The following is a 19,985-nucleotide window of genomic DNA, read 5'->3' as shown; positions in this document are numbered from 1 at the left end:
TCCTGACACACAGCGCAGCCCACGGAGGAATGCAAAGGGGGGCTGAGGGCCAAAATGACCAGCATAGGGTGGGTGGCCGAACCTTTCATGGCCTGAGGTAGCTAAATGGGGCAGAAAGCATCTCAGTTGCACCCCAGGCAGAGCGTAAGCCAGGAGAAAATTGACCTTACAGGTATAGATTTGCTTGTCCATTCTTTTTTTTTTTTTTTTTTTTTTCTGGCTGCACCGCGTGGCACGCGGGATCTTAGTTCCCCGACCAGGGATCGTACCTGCGCCCCCTGCAGTGGAAGTGCGATCTTAACCACTGAACCGTCAGGGATGTCCTAAGAAGTGACATCTTTTAATAACGTTTTCGCCTCTGGGAATATGGTACGGCTATTTATTTAAACATTATTATATGTTCCGTAGCGATAATTTGCCGTTTGCTTTATACTGGTCCTATACTTTTTGTGTTACATGTATTTGTAGTTTGAGTGCTGTTTTGAGTGTTTTTTTCTGTGGAGATTTGAACTGGTTTTGTATTCCGTTTTTCTGTTTAACTAGTTAGTGATAGCTTAGGGGAAAAGCATTTCTGTGCATTTCTTTTATAGCGACCTCGCTAAGTTTTGTTTTGTTTTGTTTTTGGCCTCGTGGCATGCGGGATCTTACTTCCCCGACCACGGATCGAACCCGCACCCCCTGCATTTAAACACTCGACCGCCACGGAAGTCCTGTTTGTCCATTCTTTTACTCACTCATACATTCACACATGCGTTCGTTTGCCGTTCGCCAATCTAACCGACAGTGAGACCTATGATGGAAGCTTCCCTCCTTCCCTCTTTTACACCCTATTGATCCCGCGGTTCTGTGTGGGCTTCTGGTATTCCCTGTAATCATTCGTCCCTGCACAGAGACTGGAACCAACAGCAGCAGAGGAGGGGGTGAGGACCCTGAGGAGGGCTCTGTTCACAAGCCCATAGAAAGGACTCTGAATGGACCACGAAGCTGGTGCTGGAATTCCTCCAGTTTTGTCACTACTCCAGGTTCATTGTACCCTGCGGAGAGCAAAGACTGCTTTCACATCCTTCTTTTTATTAAAGAGGCAGAAGCACACCTTCTCCTTGAGGGAACGGGACTTTCTCTGGCACCGAATTTTAAATAGAATTTGTCGCGTGGAGCTTTCTACAACACATTGGCCCAGCAAAGGCTATCAGGCTGCTTCTGGTGGAGGCATCAGAGAAAAGCCAAGGGGCCAGAAGGAGCCCTGTCTGTCGAAAGTACTGTCTCCTGCAAGTGCTTGGGAGTTTTGGGGAAGAACGTGTGTTCTGGGGAGTGGACCTCAGTGATGAGATGAGGCCCCCTATTGTACTCAAGCCTAGTTAATTTCCACATTACCCTTTCTTTCATTTTCCTCACGGATATGGTGAGACTGGAGCTTCTCCAGTTCAGCTGGTGGAAAGCTATAGCCTAACAGAGACTTTGCAAATGCCAGAGCCAGGTTCCCATGACCACTCATCAGGTGAACTCTCCCTGGGAGCTGAGTATGAAGCCATCTGTGGTACGCCGAGGAACACACACCTTCTTATCCACATCTCTGGCTTCTGGATCTGCAGGGCAGGCTGCTGGAACACAGAGGGGGGATCAGTGGAGCAGAACGAGGGAAAGATGGGATTAACACCCTTGAAAAGCAGGTGGCATTGGAAAGCCACTGGGTTTATGAACACTGGTTCCTTTCTGTGTGAGCAAATACAGGGCATGTCCTAGAAGAGAACCGATGGGTGACTCCCACCCAGAGGGACCAAAGCTGATCGGCACATTTCTACTGTTCTTGGCTACAGCGTTCTGTGGCCAGAGTGACCGTGATGCAGAGACTCAGCAGGAAGAGGAAAGCCATAATTGTGTGCAACATGACGTTCTGATGGCAGAAAGTCAATAAGTCATATGAGAATTCTCTAAAGGTCAAGTTGACAGTCTCGTTGTGTTCTGTAGAGATAGCAAGGGAAATATTTCATTTTCTGTTTGAGATGTGTCATCTTGCCATCTGGAGTTAACATCGACTTAGTGGGCCTAGGTGTTTTCTTCCAAACCCAAGAGGCAAATAGCCTATCAGAGGGCACTTGGTGATCAGCCCGTGGAAGGAAGAACATCTCAGAGACCACGAAGCCGGCCATACATGGAGGCGCCTATCGGCATTAGGAATGAACCATTCTCATGAAGGGAACTGCCAGAGGGCCATGAGCATGGAGAGAGAGATAAGAGAGATGGGTAATAAAATCCAGGTGAGTCATGTCCCAAGGGCCCTGTGCCCCTTGGATCTTACCCTTCCGTAGGCTACTTATTTTTTTTTTTTTTTTTTTTTTTTTTTTTTTTTTTTTTTGCGGTACGCGGGCCTCTCACTGCTGCGGCCCCTCCCGTTGAGGAGCACAAGCTCCGGACGAGCAAGCCCAGCGGCCATGGCTCACGGGCCCAGCCGCTCCGCGGCATGTGGGATCCTCCCGGACCGGGGCACGAACCCGCGTCCCCCGCATCAGCAGGCGGACTCCCAACCACTGCGCCACCAGGGAAGCCCCCGTAGGCTACTTATTGATCCACCCTCTTATTTGCTGCTTAGCAAAGCTGGGGCACGAACTCTGCAAATTCCGTTTCCCAGATCCCCTTGCCAAGGCATCCTTTTAGATTTTGCCAAAAAGAAGCATTAGAGAGAGAGAGAGGGGAGGGGAAGAGGGTCTTCCTCTCTGTTTTTCCTGTTCGTGGCTGAATCCTCGCTCCAGCTTCCAGCATCTTTGGGTACTCCCGAGACCAGCTGCCTGTGGAATGCCAGGTCTGGAGTGAATATAAAGGTACTGTTTTAAGAAGGTCTAGAATGTCATCCAAAATGTGTTCCTCAGGTTCTGAAAGACCAGGGTGAATGTCACCGTAAGGGGCAAGGGCAAGTCCTGAAAGCCAACCTCCTCCTTGGAAATGGAGGACGAAGCACTCAAAGAGACAATTCAGAGGAACAACTACATGTCGTTAAAACGAAACATAATGCAACCACACACACACACAAATGTTCAACTACGCCAATAATTTTTTTTAAAAAAAAGGAACAAAGAATCAATATTTATTTTTGGCTGTGTTCGGTCTTCTTTTCTGTGTGAGGGCTTTCTCCAGTTGCGGCAAGCGGGGGCCACTCTTCATTGCGGTGCACGGGCCTCTCACTATCGCGGCGGAGCACAAGTTCCAGACACGCAGGCTCAGTAGTTGTGGCTCACGGGCCCAGTTGCTCCGCGCCATGTGGGATCCTCCCAGACCAGGGCTCGGACCCGTGTCCCCTGCATCTGGCAGGCAGATTCTCGTGTTGACGGTTTAATGTAGATGATAACCCTTGACTCTCAGGAAATGATTATCGTTAGACACAAAATACATTATGTAATGGATTGTTTCCTAACATATTATTGATGATAGTGAAAAGGTTAAACTAAATACCTAATAGAATTATGGTAATTATTGTAAATCCACAATATGAAACACTGTTTGGACATTTAAAGGTCTAAATAATACATTTAGAGTGTACAAAATTTAGAGTGTACAAAATGTACTATTTAAGCTAAGTGTAAGAGTACATTTAAAATGTCTAAGTTAAAATAATCCTGTAAACAAGAACCTAGTGACACATAAAAATGTTTGTAGAATAATATTACTTAGTAAAATAGAAAAAAGCAAAATTTTTTTTTGGCGGCACCACATAACATGTGAGATCTTAGCTCCCTGACCAGGGATCAAACCCATGCCTTTTGCATTGGAAGTGCAGAGTCTTAACCACCAGACTGCCAGGGAAGTCCCCGAAGGAAGCAAATTTAAAAACAAACAGTAGGACTTCCCTGGTGGCACAGTGGTTGAGAATCCACCTGCCAATGCAGGGGACACAGGTTCGAGCCCTGGTCCGGGAAGATCCCACCTGCCACAGAGCAGCTAAGCCCGTGCACCACAACTAGTGAGCCTGCGCTCTGGAGCTCGCGAACCACAACTACTAAGCCCGCGTGCCACAACTACTGAAGCCCGCACACCTAGAGCCTGTGCTCCGCAACAAGAGAAGCCACCGCAGTGAGAAACCTGTGCACTGCAACGAAGAGTGGCCCCTGCTCTCCGCAACTAGAGAAAGTCTGCGTGCAGCAACGAAGACCCGACGCAGCTAAAACTAAATAAATAAATTTATTTAAAAAATATAGCATATACATTTAGTATGATCCCATTGTATTAAATACATGCATGTATGTGTATATACGTAAGAGATATTTTTTAAGGGGAAGTTTTAAAAAGTCCTCTTGCCCAGGTCACACCCCAAACCAATTAAATCATCATAATAATTTACTGGGCGGAACTCAGGCCTCGGTAGCACCTCAGGAGATTACAATGTACTGTCAGGGTTGCAAAACACTGCGGTAAGCACACCCAGTCTCAACCTATGCACTCTCCCCTCACCTTTATTTAAATTTTTTTATTAAATTGGTTCGATTTAATTAATTTAATCAAAATTTGGTTAGTTCTGTTTAAATTGATTGATTTTTTAATCAATTTTTGATTAAGTCAATTGGATCCCAATTGATTTTTTTTTTTTTTTTGGTGAGCATTTGGTCTTCAAGAAAATAGACAGTCCCCGTGTCAGGCTTGTGGCAAAGAAGCCTGGAGCATTTTGCTGGGGTCGAAGTGTCTGGAATGTCTCCGTAGCCAGCCTGACCTCACCTGAGTAAACCATCCTCCTCCGCCCCCATCAGAAGAGCGAAGGGTCTATCTCCGTTTATTCCACCATGTTTTTTATTTTTATTATTTATTTATTTATTATTTTGGCCACACCGCATGCAGGATCTTAGCTCCCTGACCAGGGATGGAACCCGAGCCCCCTGCAGTGGGAGCGCAGAGTCTTAACCATTGGGCTGCCAGGGAAGTCCCCACCACCATGCTTTTTTAAAAGGAGTAAGTAAGGGGTCAGGTGGATCACAGCATAGAAGAGGGGACTGAGCTGTCTAGTTGACTCTGTAATTATTTTTGCAGGGAGCGATTCCAAATGTTTTCAAACCTCAAAATGGCATCGAGCAACCTCAGGGAACTCAAAAGTTAGGCCCAACAGTGGGGTGGGAGCCTCCTGAAGACTGAACAGCTGCCTGCCTCCTGCTCCATCCAGCCTCACCCAGCTTGGTCCATCTGTCAAGATGACCTCCCATCACTCAGGGTCTGGTGGGGATTACCACCTGCTGCCTGTCGCTGTTCCCATGGAAGGCTGCAGGGGAGGAATAGTCATTTCCCTTTACCCTTCTAGGTTCTGTAGCTGAGACCCCATGTGTAACAGACAGATTAACAAGGGAAAAACCCTCAATGCTCTGTGGTGACCTAAATGGGGAGGAAATCCAAAACAGAGGGGATATATGTATATATACTGAGTCACTTTTCTGTACAGAAGAAACTAACACAACATTGTAAAGCACCTACACTCCAATAAAAATTAATTCAAAAAAAAAAACAAGGGAAAACCCAACAGAAGTTTAATAATATGTATGTACGCCTCATGTATACATGGGTGATACCCAGGAAAACTGAGTGAAACTCCCTAAGATGTCCCAAGCTACCACCTGAAACACCACCTTCAGCTAAAGGCAAAAGAAAGATGTTGGGCGGGGCCAGGTAGGGGAGGCGACCAGGAGAAGCCCAGTAAACAAGGGTAAGGTTTGTTATGCAGATTTAAGCCGGTGCCTTCTCCACTGATACACAGTTTCTGGAGATTTCGAGCCTTCTTTCCCTTCCTCCAGGAAGACATCCTTACAAATGGAGACTTCTCTTACAAATGTAAGTTTCCCTCACAAAAAGGCAACTTCTGTTCTGTTTTCAGAGATTCTCCAGTCTGCCATTTCTTAAAAATAATCAGCTCCAAATAATCTTGATGCCAAAGAGGCACTTTCTGCTCCCCTTCTCTTTTCAATTTTTAAAAATTTTTATCGAAGTATAGTTGATTTACGGTATTGTGTTAGTTTCAGGTGTACAGCAAAGTGATTCAGTTATATATATCTGTATATATATCTTTTTAACATGCTTTTCCATTATAGGTTATTACAAGATATTGAATATTGTTCCCTGTGCTGTGCAGTAAATCCTTGTTGCTTATCTGTTTCAAGTCTAGTGGTGCCTATCAGTTCATTCTGCCGCCTTCCTTGTTTGCCGTGGGCAGAGCCTCAGCCCCACATGATCCCCACACCTATTCTGGGTCTCAGCCTGCTCCAGGTGCGTGGGTTTGAGACAGGCTGTGTGTAGTGTGGAAGGAAAGAGCACAGGAAGAGGAGCCAGAGGTCTGGATTCAAACATTAGGCTGCTCGGTGCTCTGACTGACCTCAGCCTTTCCGATCCCCACTTTTCTAGGCAATGAAGTAGGAATAAGCGTTTCCAGCCTTCCTCACAGCTGTGTGTGTGAGCGTGTGTGACACCTGCAGTGGAGCTCAACCTGGCTGCACACTGGAATCAGTTGAGCTTTGAGAAATGCTTGTCCTACCCCCAGAGATTATGATTTCGTTGGTCTGAGGTGCCTCTAGTGCATCGGGATGTTTCAGAACTTCCGGAGGGATTCCAGTGCACAGCCAGGGCTGAGCCGCCCTGCTCCGCCGGATGTGAGAGGCCTTTTGAACAGCAGACGCAGCTTTACTACAGTGATTTTCAAAGTAGGGAGGGGACCAGCGACTACTGGTCCCCTTGTTAGAAATGTCAACTATGGAGCCTTAACCCAGTCTTAGGAATTAGTGACTAAGAGCAATCTGTCTTTAACATGCCCTCCAGATGATTCTTGCAGTGATAAAATGGGAGAACCGCTATTTTTTTTAATTTTTATTTATTTATTTTTTTTGCGGTACGCGGGCCTCTCACTGCTGTGGCCCCACCCGTTGTGGAGCACAGGCTCTGGACGCACAGGCTCAGCGGCCGTAGGCTCACGGGGCCCAGCCGCTCCTGCGGCAGGTGGGATCTTCCCGGACCGGGGCACGAACCCGTGTCCCCTGCATCGGCAGGAGGACTCTCAACCACTGCGCCACAAGGGAAGCCCGAGAACCGCTATTTTAAAACAATGGTCCTAAACCGTGATTGTTCAGTAGAACTTGTGGGGGAGACTTTAATTTGAAAACAATACTGATGCCCAGACCTCAGAGGGTGATTCCCATTCAGTCACTGGGAGTGAGGTCCAGTCATTGTTTGTTTTTTTGGTTTTGTTTCGTTTTGTTTTTAAGTTTTCCAGGTGATTCTAATGCCACCAGGTTGGAAAATCTGTTTTTTTTTTTTTTTAAAAAAAAGGTCTTTTTGAGCAGCAGAACCCTCTAGAAGGAACACACACACAGCAGAAGACCAGGCTGTGTCTCCAGCTAGCCGGGAACAGATGCCGAATCTCTAATGTTTATAACGTGACGGGATTCATCTCTTTCATTAGTGACCTTTGGTTAGGTTGAATCATTTCCTTTGGAAATAAGAGAAAATACCTCCATTGTTTTTAACAAGTTCTCTTCATCTTTGAAAATATTTTGTGAAATGACTTGGAAGCCTCCAACTTCCTCATGATTTTGTCTCTACTGACCTAAGCAAACAACCACATGATGTCGTTGGGAAAACTGTTGATTTAATGGGGGGATTTTTCACAATGGATGTGAAGGCTTTCTCAAACTTCACCCACTGCAACTTACTCCACCCTGCCCCCATCCCATTTTATGGCCAGGGTGCCGAGACCCAGAGAGGCTCCATATACCTTGCTGGGGTTGAGCAGAACATTAATAGCCGAGCTGGGAGTGAGGCCAAACTCTTGCCACCTCCTCCAGCTTTATTTTTGCCAGATGACACTATGTGGGTGATAAACATTTCACTGGAATTTTCCCTAGTATCACCAGATTGCTGCCTGGTGCGGTAGTAAAGCGCAGGGCCTCTTGGTATCAGCCTGCCCAGGTTCAAATCCTGGCTCAACGGAATGCTAGCTGTGAGCATGTTGATAAGTTACTTAACTACTCTGTGCCTCAGTTTCCTCATCTGTAAAACGGGGACGCATAGAGTTCCTGTGAGGATTAAACGTAAGGCACACAGAAGAAGAGAGCCTTGTATAGTAAGTGACAGTCATTTTTATGGTCCACGAGGTGCTTTGCCTCATTGTTTTTGCACCAACCTCCAGTCCCTCTTTCACTTCGGCCTTACGTCCCCCTCTTGGGGCTCCCTTTCCCACACTGTGTCCTGGGAGTCTGTGTGCTGGGTCAGAAGGAACTGGGCCCTCATACCTCAATAGCGGGAAACGCTGCTCAGTCTACAGTAAAGTGGGAGGGTGGAAGTTTGGGACCTGGGAGCAAAAGGAGGGCTCTCGAGATCAGGACTTCTGAGCACTCTTGTTCAGAGCACAGATGTACATCCAGTCCATCAGCAAACCTTACTGACTGGGCCACTTGGGATGATGACCTTGGTCCAATGGGGACCATGAGCCTTTTGGACAGTTATCTGAGAACTTCCCATCATCAGATACTTGGACTGGAGTGCGGACACTGCTGTGGCCACAGTTTGGCCCCTGAGGCGCCATGTGACATCGAGCTGGACACCGGTCTTCTCTGGCCCAGCCTCCCCATTGGCCCAGCAGGCACAGACTGGTTATAAAGTGCTATGACCTTGTCACATTTGATGCTCACAAAAACTGGTAGTGAGGGTGGGTGTTGTTACCCTATTTGATGAAGGTAGAAGCCAACTCTCAGGAAGGCTTGCCCAAGATTGTAGTTTAATACAAGGAAGAGGCACGGGGGAAGAAGCCCCCCTACCACCCAACACCACTCTGTTTTCTTATACCCACCACCATGGGCTGACCTCATGCCCTCATCCCTCCCCTCCACCATCCATGTCCAACCTCCCTGGGCTTCTCTCCCTAGTCCCTCCTTTTCCATAAAAATCTATCTTTTTTTCTCCACGTCTCCACCAGGGCCTAGTTGATTTTAAATGGTGTGTTGGTTATATATAAATTATATATATATAATTTTTTAGATTCTTTTCCACTATATGTTATTACAAGATATTGAGTATAGTTCCCTGTGCTATACAGTAGGTCCTTGCTGGTTATCTATTTTATATATAGTAGTATGTATATTCTAATCCTAAACTCCTAATTTATCCCCTCTCTACCCACTTTCCCCTTGGTAACCATAAGTTTGTTCTCTATGTCTGTGAGTCTATTCTGTTTTGTAAATAAGTTCATTTGTATCATTTTTTCAGATTCCACATATAAGTGATATATGATAATTGTCTTTCTCTGTCTGACTTAACTTCAGACAGAGATGACCTAGTAATGATCACCTCTAGGTCCATCCATGTTACTGCAAATGGCATTATTTCATTCTTTTTCATGGCTGAGTAATATTCCATTGTATATATGTACCACATCTTCTTTATCCATTCCTCTGTTGATGGACATTTAGGTTGCCTCCGTGTCTTGGCTATTGTGAATAGTGCTGCTATGAGCATAGGGGTGCATGTATCTTTTTGAATTATAGTTTTCTCTGGATATATGCCCAGGAGTGGGATTGCTGGATCATATGGTAGCTCTATTTTTATTTTTTTTTTTTTTTTTTTTTTTTTTTGCGGTACGTGGGCCTCTCACTGCTGTGGCCTCTCCCGTTGTGGAGCACAGGCTCCGGACGCGCAGGCTCAGCGGCCATGGCTCACGGGCCCAGCCGCTCCGCGGCATGTGGGATCTTCCCGGACCGGGGCACGAACCCGCGTCCCCTGCATCGGCAGGCGGACTCTCAACCACTGCGCCACCAGGGAGGCCTCTATTTTTAGTTTTTTAATGAGGCTAGGCTTTAGGCAAAGCGAGCCAGCCTGGCCCACAGTGAGTTCACAAGTTACCACTTTCAGGAAACTGAACTAATATTTAGCACAGCTTGTTCAGACGAAACGCCACTCCCAGAGAGAATGACTGACTCATACATGACAGAAATTTCTGGTGCCTTGGCATGCCGGAGATACAGCTGCTGCCGTAGGTGAAGCTGGCCCGTGGAGGGCAGAAGGGATGCAGGAAGTACCGGGGCTAACTTGCTGGAGGTACTTCCCTCCACTTCCTGGCCTCAGCTTCTCTGTCTATACAATGGGTGGTGGAACTAGGTGCTGGCTGATGTAACGTCCAGCTCTGGTGTTTCCATCTTCCTTAATGTCCCAACACCCGCTGCTGGGGGTCTGTGGATCTTCGGGGTACACTGGTATTTTGCCCCCCTCTCTCCTATATCCCTTATGAGGAATTCCAAATTACTTAAATTTTTTTTCTTTTTTTTCCCTAACCTTATGGTTAATCATTTAGTAAGGAATTTAATTATGCTCTAATGAATTGTGTTATAATAAAAAGTCTAATTGGAGGTTTTGAGGCTGTGTCACCACCCACCCTCCACCCATCCTTTTTTTTGTTTTTAAGAGTGTAATTGCTTTACAATGTTGTGTTAGTTTCTGCTGTATAGTTCAATGAAGTGAATCAGCTATATGTATACATCTATCCCCTCCCTCTTGGATCTCCTACCTCCCCACCTACAATCCCATCCACCTAGGTCACTGCAGAGCACCAAGCTGAGGTCCCTGTGCTATACCATAGGTTCCCACTAGCCATCTGTTTTACACATGGTTGTTTATATGTCAAACCTAATCTCCTAATTCATCCCACCCTCCCCTTGCTTCTCTCTTCCATAGCTTTGAAATATTTCAGGCCTTTTTAACCTCACCCAGGCTTCCATTGTCCTGTTTGCCTCTTGCAGACAGAGAAACTAGAAACAGGAAATCAAAATGTTGGATTCAACAGATATTACTTTAGTGGCAATTGGCTGTCAGATACATGGAGCGAGCACAAAGGGGGTGGGTCTTTGTTCTCTCCCTCAAGGCCCCAGACTATACACCCAGTCGCGGTGGAGCCAGATGAGGGCCACAGAGGGGAGGAACCAACAACGGAGGGGGCTTGGAGGAAGGAGATTTGCTCAGTCTGGAGACGCCTGGCCAGTTAAGAGGGGGCAGAGCCGGTCCTGAGCAGCAGGCCCACTAAAGACGGAAAAGTGGGTCACTGTGGGGCCTTCCTTTGCATTTATTGTATAAACAAATGAAACAGCAACAGTAGAAGTCAGGGAAAAAGAAAGACAACAAACAAAACACCACAACTTTTCCTCTTAACACATCAGACGTTTTTATTTTTCCAAGTCTTTTTCCAGGCCCTGGTGACATTTATGCAAAAATGTTTTGTTGCAGTAAACACTGCAAGGCCTAATTCTGAACTCAGCTGTTCTCACTTAGCCTCACATACCAGTACATTTCCACGTTGCTACACAAACTTCATCGGTTTAATAGCTGCCCTGAATTTCACTGGCTGCTTTCACCAATGCCACCAACAATAGATGAGTGTACAGTTTCCTGAAATCTGCGTGATTATTAATATGATTTATTCAAAAGGTTTACTGACTTGTTAAACACTGAACTTCATTGTTATATTTTTCTCATTTCCTTGATAACGAGGAAGGTTAAATACGTATCAGGGTATTTTTTAACTCCTATCATAGTTTATTTCCTGAGATTCCCAGTACAGAATTTCTAGGAATTAAGGCAAGAAGACAATGCTACTCTTAAACTCCTGTACCAAAGGTTTCCCAGAGAAATAATATTGGAGACCTCAGAGCGATACCCAGCCAGGGACTGTATTAAGTTCTTCAGTTCCCTCAAAGCAACAGCTTAAAAATAACCATATAGTGTTTGTCTTAAAAGGAAGTCTCTAGGTAGCTGCAACCTTTCAATGGAGTAGCAGTCTAATAGAAAGAAAGAGATCCTATACTGCGGCCGTAGGAACTAGGCCTTGAGAAACTAAATTTGAAAATTGTATCTCCTCTTAATTCGAATGATCTTTGGGTTTTTTGCTTGCCTGGACCTGCTGTGTGTATTAGCTCTTTGCATTGGGTGACCAACTGCTCTGGTTTACCCAGGATTAAGGAGGCTCCTGGGATGCAACTTTTGGTTCTAAAACCAGAACCATATGATCGCCATATCTTTATATACTAGGTTCAGCAACTGCACAATTAGTATTTGATGCTTTCCTTCCTGCTCTCCCAAATAAGCCTTCCTTTCTTTTTGGTCCATAAGAGAAGTAATAGGGTCACTGTAAAAATAAATGAAATAGGGGCTTCCCTGGTGGTCCAGTGGTTAACACTTCGCCTTCCAATGCAGGGGTTGTGGGTTTGATGCCTGGTCAGGGAACTAAGATCCTACATGCCTCGTGGCCAAAAAAACAAAACATAAAACAGAAGCAATATTGTAACAAATTCAATTAAGACTTAAAAAAAAAAAGGTCCACGTCAAAATAAAATCTTAAAACAATAAAAATAAATTAATTAACACAGTTTAAGCACTCGGAACAGTGCCTGGGACAAAGTGCTTAATAAATTGGAGAAGAGAGGGCATAGCCTATTGATTCAGATTGTATCGTGTGGAATCAGACTGCTTGAGCTCCGATCCTGGCTCCTCCATTTCTTCCTCTGCAAAACTGAGATGACCATTACCTGTCTTGCAGGCTGGTCCTGAAGGTTCCATGAGCTAATACATGCAAAACACGTAGAACAGGGCTTGGCCAGGATTAAGCCTCCAAGTATTAACTACTGTTCGTGGCAGTAGAAATAATAGTAATAAGTACCTACAGATGCCATTATTGACCATCTGCTCTATGACAGGTGCTGCTAAGGTGACCAGCTGTCCCAGTGTACCTGGATCTGTTGTGGGTTTAGCGCCGAAGGTCCCATGTCCTGGGAATCCCTCCAGCCCAGGTAAACCCGTGGCTTGCTACCATAAGAACGTTAAATTATCTCACTTCTGTGAATGAAAAATGTTGCCTCCGTATCAGTAAACAAAGAATGTTGCCGCCATCAAGCCATCACATTACAGCGGCCCCAGTGGTGCCCCCTGAGGGGACTCAGGAAGAGAAAGCACTGGCCCCAGAGAGCAGAGGCGCACATCAAAGGGATGATTTCAGTGAGCCCAGACTCTTGCATCTTCCCATACAGAGAAGAGCGCTAAATTCTTTAGCTTGAGATACCTGGTTCACTTCAATTCACAGTGATCTTTTGATGTTCCGACTACCTGGGCTTTGTTGAAAAAACACCTGGCTCCTCCCATGCCTCTTTGGAGCAGTCGCTCAGCACTACCTGAGAGCCCTGTCTCTTGGGCTTGAAGTCCTCAGAAAGTCCACCAAATAAAACATAACTCTCAACTTTTAGGCTGTGCATTTTTTTTCAGTAGACAGTTTATCCTCCCAACACCCTCTGCATGACACATAGAGAAACAGGGACTCCGAGTGCTGCAGAAATTTGCCCAAGTGACACAGGTAGTGAGGGGCCGAGCCAGCTGGCCGCAGAACCTGAAGTCACCTCCGTCTATGAACAGCGTCTTTGCTGGGAAGGAGCTGGATGCCGCCAAGAGGTTGGCCCGTGGACACTTGAGATCAGCTTTTCACATTTTTCATATTTTCTCACATGCTGGCTCTCTGTACACTGACATCAACCTCACAATGTCTGTGGCTTCTGTAGGGGGGGAGACAGAGTTTTGAGAGCCACTGTCACCCTGATGCTTAGGGACACCATCGGCTGGTGATCACACAAGTGCCAGAAACGTTGAGTGAGAGGCTGAGGCCACATACAGGTACCCTGTCGTCTTACCTCTTCCTCAAGCCTATCGACCGAGGTGCTGCAGACCCCAGCAAGCCGAGATCAGGCAGGCAGGGACTGGCATTGTGTTTTTAGACGGTGTTTGGCAGAGAGAGCAGCCTGCGCCGCATCTGTGTGGTACATATACTCTGGGAGTTGAGGCCTCCTGGACCTCATCCTGGAGCCTCCAGACCCGGTGCTGGACGGCCCTCTCATCCCACCGTGACTGGAGCTGAACCTCATTGTCGGTTCAGAGGGACGATCCTGCAAACACAGTCCCTCAGTCCCTGCACAGTGTCTGTTCCGGGGCTGGCGGGGCTGGCGGGGCTGGCGGGCAGCCTCCAGCTTCCCTCTAGGACGCAAGCCCCGGGAGAAAAGCACCATTAGGGGGTTCGGCCGGGAGGGAGGGCTGTCTCCCTCCCCCGTGTGCACACCGCTGCCTTTACCTTGAACCCGCCTCAGGTCCTTCTCCCTCTCCCTCGATAGACAGGGACTCCTGCGGGCAGAGACCGTGCCTGACTGTGTAGGTGCCCGATATTTTGTCTCCCCGCAGACAAGCGCAGACGCCTTAGGGTTTGGTCCTACGCCGTGTGTAGCAAAGGAACAGTCTCTAAGGATGGAACGATAACGAGAAGAAGACGGTTCTATAAGATGTAGCGAAGTGCTCTACACGTAACCCTCACAACGACCCTAGGAGCAGGTGAGTGTGGCTGCCCACAGCTCTCCTTCTGCGTTCTGTGCTTCTGCTAATGCAAACTAAAATCATGTTGCCTTTTTAATTAATTTATTTATTTTTGCTGTGTTGGGTCTTCGTTTCTGTGCGAGGGCTTTCTCTAGTTGTGGCAAGTGGGGGCCACTCTTCATCGCGGTGCACGGGCCTCTCACTATCGCGGCCTCTCTTGTTGCGGAGCACGGGCTCCCGACGCGCAGGCTCAGTAGTTGGGGCTCATGGGCCTAGTCGCTCCGTGGCATGTGGGATCCTCCCAGACCAGGGCTCGAACCCGTGTCCCCTGCATTGGCAGGCAGATTCTCAACCACTGCGCCACCAGGGAAGCCCTCTTTTTGCCTTTTTAAAAATGTATTTATATTTTTGGTTACACAGCATGTGACACCTTAGTTCCCCAACCAGGGATGGAACCCACGCCCCCTGCATTGCAAGAGTGGCATCTTAACCGCTGGACCACCAGGAAAGTCCCACGTGGCCTTTTTTAGCCATTGAAAACCTAGCATGAGTTCAGAGGAGAGGGATAAGGAGGGTGAGGAGCCTCGAAAGAGCCAGAGGAAGACTGTTTAGGCCGAGCTCACAGGAGGCAGAGACCACTGAGGCCTCCCGAGGAGCAGCAATGCCCACCCTGCAGGGCTCTGCCAGGCGGCCGCTGAGAAGGCCTCCAGAGCCTGCAGAGGCCATGGCGGGGCATCAGGAGGCCCTGTAAACCTGTAGGACCGGCGAGGGGTGGGAATGGGGACAGGACTCAAGACACTTGAACTGGATTAGAAACACAGGCTGGTGAATTTGCACAATCAGGATAAAGCAGAGGGTAGCTGAGTCAGTGCCTCTGAGATGCTATTCTCCTCTTGATTCTGGGCTTGGATGGGACTATAGTCAAAGGATGCCGTCACCCAGAAGGAGCCCAGACGATGAGGAAAGAAACAGCCGCTTCCAGAATACGTCCTTTGTTTATTCACTATAGCATAAGCCAAAGGTGCCTGCAGCAGTGGCGCTGCCTGGAATAATTTGCAATTGATACAGTTTCCACGACCTTCTCTAGATTTCCCCCTTTTTTCTTCAGTGGACAGAATGGGGATGAGTAATTGTACCTGACTTCACTATGACATCAACTGGCGCATCTCCTCAAGAAGACTTTTGTCTGCTGACTGCCCTTCAGGGGAGTATGTTTATATTTATGTCTCATTTATTCTCCTCCTCTGTGGATTGTGGTTTTCCGGGAGAGAAGTAAATTCCGTTTTAGGGGATAGTGGAAAATCCAATTGTTCAATACACGATAAATCCCATTTCCTATCCTTTTTTTCAAAAGATGAGCTGTTCAGGGCTTCCCGGGTGGCGCAGTGGTTGGGAGTCCGCCTGCCGATGCAGGGGACACAGGTTCGTGCCCCGGTCTGGGAAGATCCCACATGCCGCGGAGCGGCAGGGCGCGTGAGCCATGGCCGCTGGGCCTGCGCGTCCAGAGACTCTTGCTCCGCAGCGGGAGAGGCCACAACAGTGAGAGGCCAGCGTACCGAAAAAAAAAAAAAAAAAAAGATGAGCTGTTCAGTCACGTGAGGGAGGATGATTGAGAAATATGAAGTTTCTGATATTGCTGCCTCGTCAGTTTCTGCGGTATCTTTACCTGTCGTTTTTACCTTTTTATTTTAACAACATTAACCTTCTCTGCCATTAGGTTCCTTTCACCAGAGCATCCGTCTGTGTTCATTGATCACTCAGATCCTTACAAAGAGGCCCCACCCTTCACTTTGTCACCTTCCACTCGCATGCCTTCTGCTTTGGAAATATTGAATTACGTATCACCTTCCAGATATGCTGTGCTCTCTCCCACCACCAGGCTTTCACACGTGCCACTGGCTTTGCAAAGAATGCCTTTCCTCTCGTTACCTGCCTGGATCACTCCTCTACATCCTTTAAGCACAAGGTTATCCCTGCCCCTTTCTCCTGGAAGCCTTCACAAGCCTCTCCCTGAGAAGGTTGGGTGTCCCTTTGCAGGCTGCAGTCTTCTCCATCCACCTCTGTCACATGCTATCATAACTGCTGCTTGCTTGGGAACTCCTTGCAGACAAGGACTGTGGCTTTGTGTCTTCTTCAGCCTTGTATCCCCAGGGCCTTCATATTGTACAGTGCACGGCACAGAGTAATGGCTCAACAAATACACATTAAATAGAAACAAATATCTGAGGAATCAATTTGCTCTGCCACCTCCTTCATGAAGCCTTCCTAGATCCTTCCAACCTGGAAGGCATTTGCACCTGTGCGCTTCCTTTGCACTCCACCTGTTCCTCTCTTTTACCCCCGATCCCTTTCTCACTGTCCATTCCACTGGCAAACTGCCTGGCACTTAGGAAGTGGTCACTGAGGGAAAGTTCGTTGAAACGGAGCTGAATTTGCTCACCGTGGCATGGAAAGAAGCATTCTGGGATATTCCACATACCAGGACAAAGTTTTTTTGCTCTTACATTGTAAAACCAATATATCTAAGAATCCAGGGCAGAGCATTCATTCTGAGACTTAGGCACCTGCCTGTGTAACATCTTCATCTTTCACTGGTTATAAAGTTGCGCAGAATTCGTTGCAGCTGTCATTGTTTTGAGGTCCGCAGAATTTTAAAGATCTAGGGAGTTCCATGGTGGCCCTACTGGTTAGGATTCTGGGTTTTCACTGCCGTGGTCTGGGTTCAACCCTTAACTGAGATCCCGCAAGCTGTGCGGTGTGGCAAAAAAAAAAAAAAAAAAAGAATTTTAAAGATCTAGAATTTGAGAGCTGGTATGGACTTAAAACGTTATCTAGGGACTTCCCTGGTGGTACAGTGGTTAAGAATCCACCTGCCAATGCAGGCGACACGAGTTCGAGCCCTGGTCCGGGAAGATCCCACATGCCGCGGGGCAACTAAGCTCGGGAGCCACAACTACTGAGCCTGCGCTCTAGAGCCCACCAGCCACAGCTACTGAAGCCCTTGCGCCTAGAGCCCGTGCTCCGCAACAAGAGAAGCCACCACACCGCAATGAAGAGTAGCCCCCGCTCACCACAACTAGAGAAAGCCCACATGCAGCAACAAAGTCCCAACGCAGCCAAAAATAAATAAATAAATAAAATTCTTTTTTTAAATGGGAGACACTCAACTTAAAAAAAAAAAAAGGATACAAAGGAACTTATTTACAAAACACAAGTAGAGTCATGGATGTAGAAAACAAACTTGTGGTTACCAGGGGATAAAGTGGGGGAGGGATAAATTGGGAGATTGGGATTGACATATACACACTACTATATATAAAATAGATAATTAATAAGAACCTGCTCTATAGCACAGGGACTCTACTCAGTTCTCTGTAATGGTTTATATGGGAAAAGAATCTAAAAAAAAAAAAGAGTGGGGACTTCCCTGGTAGCATCGTGGTTAAGAATCCGGCTGCCAATGCAGGGGACACGGGTTCGATCCCTGCTCTGGAAAGATCCGACATGCCACGAGCGACTAAGCCCGTGCACCACAACTACTAAGCCTACGCTCTAGAGCCCGTGAGTCACAACTACTGAGCCGCGTGCTGCAACTACTGAAGCCCGCACGCCTAGAGCCCGTGCTCCACAACAAGAGAAGCCACCACAATGAGAAGCCCGTGCACCGCAACGAAGAGCCCCGCTCTCTGCAGTTAGAGAAAGCCTGCGCGCAGCAATGAAGACCCAATGCAGCCAAAAATTTAAATTAATTAATTAAAATAAATTTAAAAAAAGAGTGAATATATGTATAACTGATTCACTTTGCTGTACACCTGAAACTAACACAACATTGTAAGTCAAATATACGTCAATAAAAATTTAAAACAAAGATTTCGTCTCTGATCCCCATTGTCTCTTACGAGGCACTTCTCCTACCTCCCCTCCTCCCTCCTTCCCAACATCCAGCTCCTTCAGTCTCATTCCATCTGAGAATCTGACTTGCCCACTGCCCTCCTGGTCACTCCTCCTGTATTCGTGGAGGAACTGGGCTCCTGTCTCTGTAACTTCCTCTCCACCCTCACTCCTGCCTTAATCCTTGGTGACTCCAGTATCTAACTATTCAGTGTATTGGCCTTTCAATTCCTTAAGCTTCTTACCTTCAGCCCAGCACAGCCCCTTCTTCCCTTCATCATCTCTAATACGCCGCTTTCCTAATTCTTTGAGCTAGGACTTCCCTGGCGGTCCAATGGTTAAGACTCTGTGCTTCCACTGCAGGGGGGCGTGGGTTTGATCCCTGGTCGGGGAACTAAGATCCTGCATGCCACATGCCAAGCCAAAAATTAAAAAAAAATAATAAAATTCTTTGACCTGAATCCCTCAATCCCCCTCCCTCTTTTCCCCATTAAAATTTCAACACCCTTTACCTCCCTTATGTCTTTGTGTGTCATCATTACCATCCATTCTTTAAAATATCTTCATGTCCTTTGTTCCTTTCTCCCTCTATCACATTTAGGCGGCAAAACTCCAACCCTAGTTGAATCCACCTTGTGGCTTTCCCAGTCCTCGTTCCTGATGGCCTGAATGTCACTGGAGGAAAGTCCGGAATCTGGATGACCGGTTCACTTTAAAGGTCATAACTGCAAGCTGAAAACAGGCAGGCAGCACCGCACGGCAAGTCCATTTTTTTTTTCTTTAGTAAATCTGCTTTTCTATTCCCCCAGATGACAGTTTTATTATGTCAGGCTACTTCTCCCTCCATGTCCATCTGATGACCAGATGTCCTTTTGGAAGCTCTGTCCACTGAGACTCTGTCTCTTCCCTTAGTGCTGTTTTCGGGACCACCCATGAGTGTCTCTGTGGGCGCAGCAGTCTATTTGGGGCTAGAACCAATAAATTGAGTTGACTGATTCATGTATGACCCAGGCATCGGTGTTTCCTTCCCCCATCAGCTAGTTTTAGAGAACCTTCTTTGTGAGGCCGTGGGTGGGAGCTGTTGCCTTGGCGCCCCAGAAGTGGATGACTTGGGAGATGTCTGTCTGCAGAGTTCACTTGTGCTCTCCAGACCTGTTCAGGCCTAACCTTAAATGGTCGGTTCCCACTGTGCCCTGCTATTGTGCCCACCCCCAGCTAATGACTTGGTGGGTTTGCCAGCTCTCAGAACCTACTGGTCCTTCAGTGACTCACGTCAGTCACACAGTCTCAACTGGGACCCAGTAGTATGCCTGGATCTGCTTTTCAAATGGAGAATAGTTCTCTGCTACGGGTAGCGCGGCCTTGTTCCAGAGCCCTAGGGGGCTGCGCTGGACCCGCCTACCTCACACGGTCTCCTTGCCTGCCACGAAATCCTCTCACACCTTGGAATTTGCCAGGTCATGTGGCCCTAGGGGCAGCACTGCTCACATCACATCCTGAACCTAGGGCAGAATTCTCTCCTGCTCTGGGCTCTAGCCAGGAAGCCTGAGGGAGACATAGAAATAGCTCATTCATACCAAGACACTCTTTTGAATACTTATTTGCTTCGCACTTAGGAACTTAGAATTCCCATGTTAGCATTTAGTAACGTAAAGTTAATTTTTTGTCACCTACCATTTCTTTTAAGTGTCCAGGCCAGCACTGTCCAGTAGAAATATAATATGAGCCACATACATGAAGTCTAAATT

At 47.2% G+C, this 19,985-nt stretch overlaps 1 long non-coding RNA gene across 2 annotated transcripts in view; it reads left to right on the top strand.

The window, feature by feature from the left end:
* Nucleotides 1–19,985, top strand: part of LOC109551828 (uncharacterized) — a 53,175-nt gene that overhangs the window by 24,749 nt on the left and 8,441 nt on the right. The window contains exons 1-4 of one of the 2 annotated variants that reach the window (XR_002178527.3): nt 5,686–5,802; nt 12,696–12,788; nt 14,218–14,364; nt 18,839–18,996. This is a non-coding gene — a long non-coding RNA (uncharacterized lncRNA). Of the gene's footprint in view, nt 1–5,685; nt 5,803–12,695; nt 12,789–14,217; nt 14,365–18,838; nt 18,997–19,985 lie in introns of those variants that run through there. The other variant, XR_004525337.2, reaches the window with a different exon arrangement.

Source organism: Tursiops truncatus, chromosome 2 (genome assembly GCF_011762595.2).
Source record: "Tursiops truncatus isolate mTurTru1 chromosome 2, mTurTru1.mat.Y, whole genome shotgun sequence".
Classification (NCBI taxonomy): domain Eukaryota; kingdom Metazoa; phylum Chordata; class Mammalia; order Artiodactyla; family Delphinidae; genus Tursiops; species Tursiops truncatus.
The sequence above is the reverse complement of the archived record's forward strand: the minus strand, read 5'-3'. Positions and strand labels throughout refer to the sequence as shown.